A 4,875-nucleotide genomic window follows, 5' to 3' on the forward strand; every position below is an offset into this window, starting at 1 on the left:
AAGTCTTCTTCCCAGTTGTCCACTCCCGGAATGAACACTGCTGACAGTGTGCTTACATGATTCTCCACCCAGCGAAGAATTCTGGTGGCTTCCGCCATCGCCACTCTGCTCCTTGTGCCGCCTTGGCGGTTTACATGAACTACTGCGGTGACGTTGTCTGACTGGATCAGAACTGGTTGGTCGCGAAGTAAGGTCTCCGCTTGACATAGGGCGTTGTATATGGCCCTTAGCTCCAGGATGTTGATGTGAAGACAAGTCTCCTGACTTGACCAAAGACCTTGGAAATTTCTTCCCTGTGTGGCTGCTCCCCAACCTCGGAGGCTCGCGTTCGTGGTCACCAGGATCCAGTCCTGAATGCCGAACCTGCGGCCCTCTAGAAGGTGAGCACTCTGCAGCCACCACAGGAGAGATACCCTGGCCCTGGGGGACAGGGTGATCAACTGATGAATCTGTAGATGTGACCCGGACCACTTGTCCAGTAGGTCCCATTGCAAGATCCTCGCATGGAACCTGCCGAAGGGAATGGCCTCGTATGATGCCACCATCATTCCCAGGACTCGAGTGCAGTGATGCACTGACACCTGTTTTGGTTTCAATAGGTTCCTGACCAGAGTCATGAGTTCCTGGGCCTTTTCTATCGGAAGATAAACCCTTTTCTGGTCCGTATCCAGAATAATGCCCAAGCAAAGTCAGACGAGTCGTAGGAACCAACTGCGACTTCGGGATATTGAGAATCCAGCCGTTTTGCTGTAACACCTTCAATGAAAGTTATACGCTGTTCAGCAACTGCTCTCTTGATCTCGCTTTTATGAGGAGATCGTTCAAGTACGGGATAATTGTGACACCTTGCTTTCGCAGGAGCACCATAATTTCTGTCATTACCTTGGTGAAAATTCTCGGAGAAAATTCTGGAGAGACCAAACGGCAACGTCTGAAATTGGTAATGACAATACTGTACCGCAAATCTTAGGTACGCCTGATGAGGTGGATAAATGAGTACATGAAGGTATGCATCCTTTATGTCCAGAGATATCATAAAATCCCCCCCTTCTAGGCTGGTGATGACCGCTCTTAGCGATTCCATCTTGAACTTGAACCTTTTCAAGTATAGGTTCAGGGATTTTAAATTTAATATGGGTCTGACCAAACCGTCCGGTTTTGGGACTACAAACAGGGTCGAATAATTTCCCTTTCCTTGTTGAAGCAGGGGAACCTTGACCACCACCTGTTGAAGATACAATTTGTGAATTGCATTTAACACTATCTCCCTTTCCTGGGGAGAAGATGGTAGGGCCGATTTGAAAAACCGGCGAGGAGGCACCTCTTCGAATTTCAGCTTGTAACCCTGAGAAACAATTTCTATTGCCTAGGGATCCACCTGCGAATGAACCCAGATGTGGCTGAAAACTCGAAGACGTGCCCCCAACTGGGCGGACTCCTTTAGCGGAGCCCCAGCGTCATGCGGTGGATTTTGTAGAGGCCGGGGAGGACTTCTGTTCCTGGGAACTAGCTGTGTTGTGCAGCTTCTTCCCTCTGCCCTTACCTCTGGCAAGAAAGGACGCACCTCGTACTTTCTTGTTTCTCTGTGATCGAAAGGACTGCATTTGATAATGTGGTGCTTTCTTAGGCTGTGAGGAAATATAAGGCAAAAAATTTGATTTACCAGCTGTAGCTGTGGAGACAAGGTCCGAGAGACCTTCCCCAAACAATTCCTCACCCCTGTAAGGTAAAACCTCCATATGCCTTTTTGAGTCGGCATCACCTGTCTATTGCCGGGTCCATAGGACTCGTCTAGCAGAAATCGACATAGCGTTTATTCTAGAACCCAGTAGACTAATGTCACTTTGAGCATCTCTCATATATAGGACAGCATCTTTTATATGCCCTATGGTCAATAACATAGCATCCTTATCTAGGGTCTCAATCTCTGCTGATAAGGTATCTGTCCATGCTGCCACCGCGCTACAACCTCGGCCGACGCAATTGCCGGTCTGAGTAAGGTACCAGAATGTGTGTAAATGGACTTTAGGGTAACCTCCTGCTTGCGGTCAGCAGGGTCCCTGATGGTAGCCGTATCCTGGGATGGCAGCGCTACCTTTTTGGATAAGCGTGTCAATGCTTTATCCACCCTAGGGGAGGATTCCCACCGTATCCTGTCCATTGGCGGGAAAGGATACGCCATAAGAATCCTTTTGGGAATCTGCAGCTTTTTGTCTGGAGATTCCCAAGCTTTTTCACATAATTCGTTCAACTCATGTGAGGGGGGAAAGGTTATCTCAGGTTTCTTTCCCTTATACATGTGTACCCTCGTGTCAGGGACAGGGGACTCTGTGATGTGCAAAACATCTTTTATTGCAATAATCATATATCGAATACATTTAGCCAATTTTGGTTGTAACTTTGCATCATCGTAGTCGACACTGGAGTCAGAATCCGTGTCGGTATCTGTGTCAACTATTTGGGATAGTGGGCGCTTTTGAGACCCCGAAGGTCCCTGCGACATAGGGACAGGCATGGGTTGACTCCCTGACTGTTCCCTAGCTTCAGCTTTGTCTAATCTCTTGTGTAATAAGTTTACATTAGCACTTAAAACATTCCACATATCCATCCAGTCAGGTGTCGGCGTTGTCGATGGAGACACCACATTAATTTGCTCCTGCTCCTCTCTAGGAGAGCCTTCTACCTCAGACATGTCGACACACGTGTACCGACACACCATACACTCAGGGAATCCTCTTATCTGAGGACAGTTCCCCAACAAGGCCCTTTGGAGAGACAGAGAGAGAAAGTATGCCAGCACACACCCCAGCGCTATATGACCCAGGAAAAAAACACAATCATTTTATGTTTACCCAGTAGCGCTGTATTTCCATATATATATGCGCCTAATTATGTGCCCTCTCTTCTTTAAGACCCTCTTTCTACCGTGGTATAAGCAGGGGAGAGTCCATGGAGCTTCCCCTCAGCGGTGCTGTGGAGAAAATGGCGCTGGTGAGTGCTGAGGGAGAAGCCCCACCCCCTCAGCGACGGGCTTCTGTCCCGCTCAAATATAGTAAAAAAATGGCGGGGGCTCTTATATATATATACAGTGCCTAGCTGCATATATATTTATTTTGCCAAAGAGAGGTCTATATTGCTGCCCAGGGCGTCCCCCCTGCGCCCTTCACCCTTACACTGACTGCCGTGTGTGAGGTGTATGGGAGCAATGGAGCACAGCTTTACTGCTGTGCGTTACCTCAGTGAAGATCATGAAGTCTTCCGCCGCCTCTGAAGTCTTCTTTTCTTCTCATACTCACCCGGCTTCTATCTTCCGGCTCTGCGAGGGGGACGGCGGCGCGGCTCTGGGACGGACGGCGAGGGTGAGACCTGCGTACCGATCCCTCTGGAGCTAATGCTGTACAGTAGCCTAAGAAGCAGAGCCTATCAACTCACAGAAGTAGGTGTGCATCTCTCCCCTCCGCCCCTCGATGCAGGGAGTCTGTTGCCAGCAGGCTCCCTGAAAATAAAAAAATCTAACAAATATACTTTCTGTCAGGAAACTCAGGTGAGCTCCCTGAAAAGCACCCAGTCTCCTCTGGGCACAGTAGTAAACTGAGGTCTGGAGGAGGGGCATAGAGGGAGGAGCCAGTGCACACCCAGATCTAAAGTCTTTCTTAAAGTGCCCATGTCTCCTGCGGAGCCCGTCTATCCCCCATGGTCCTTACGGAGTCCCCAGCATCCTCTAGGACGTAAGAGAAAAATTATGCTGGCAGAAAAATCCAATTGAGTGATTAAACAGCTCCAGAGCTGCTCTGTAAGGCAAGTAAAAGGGTGTGGGCCCTGCAGCACTACCTGTAGTTTGCATTGTGCATTGGAAGCCTAGTTTGCTGTCTGTTTCCACTTCTTTTTTCTTGAGCCCCTCCCGTCTATACCCTTGTGCACTATCCTGACTTCTCCTCCCGTCTGCTTACTTTGTGCCTTCCAATGCACAATGCAAACTACAGGTAGTGCTGCAGGGCCCACACCCTTTTACTTGCCTTACAGAGCAGCTCTTGAGCTGTTACAGTGCCCAGCTGCTGCAAGAAATCAGCGTGAATGCTTCAGGGGCTGGGGCATGGCCAACATGAGCCCCACACCGAAGGAGGGTGGGGGTGTTTAATGCGAACTAGGGGTCTCGCACAATGCGAACTACAGGTAGTGCTGCAGGGCCCACACCCTTTTACTTGCATTACAGAGCAGCTCTGGAGCTGTTACAGTGCCCAGCTGCTGCAAGAAATCAGCTTGAATCCTTCAGGGGCTGGGGCATAGCCAACATGAGCCCCACACCGACGGAGGGTGGAGGTGTTTAATGCGAACTAGGGGTCATCCAAGTGCCGCAAAAGGCCGCCATGCCCTGCACGCCCCTTTTCTCTTTTCATATGCAGACGAGGGTTGAAGCCAACTTTGACCCACTGCTTGGATGACATCGCCATATGCAAATCCATCTGCTGCAGGCCTTCCCCCAGGAATGCTTGCACTAGTTGTTGCATTTGGTTTGTTGTTTGGGGGTGCTTCAGTATTAGGCAGCCTTCTGCCCTCCCATGTTCATCTGAAAATATGTGTTCTCCCTGCAGTTGTTGTCCCCAGATGAGAGTTCCCTTGTGCTGCCTCAGTTGAATCTCCTTTACTTGACAGAGATGTGCCTGAGCAGCGGCCCTCCCCAGCCCTATCCCAAATCATACTTATTTTGCATAGGAGATACCATGGTCATGAAGACTGTTCTCCCAGGGTGCGGTTCATTCATTGCATTCTGGGTATGCTGACCCCTGTGATTTCCCCAAATGTGGGAAACTCGACTGCATTATTTAATGCGAACTAGGGGTCATCCAAGCACCGCAAAAGGCCGCCATGCCCTGC

At 49.7% G+C, this 4,875-nt stretch overlaps 1 pseudogene; it reads left to right on the forward strand.

Moving 5' to 3' along the window:
• Window positions 1–4,696: 4,696 nt before the first annotated feature.
• Window positions 4,697–4,875, forward strand: LOC134992686 (U1 spliceosomal RNA; annotated as a pseudogene).

This window comes from Pseudophryne corroboree, unplaced genomic scaffold (genome assembly GCF_028390025.1).
Source record: "Pseudophryne corroboree isolate aPseCor3 unplaced genomic scaffold, aPseCor3.hap2 scaffold_1218, whole genome shotgun sequence".
Classification (NCBI taxonomy): Eukaryota; Metazoa; Chordata; class Amphibia; order Anura; family Myobatrachidae; genus Pseudophryne; species Pseudophryne corroboree.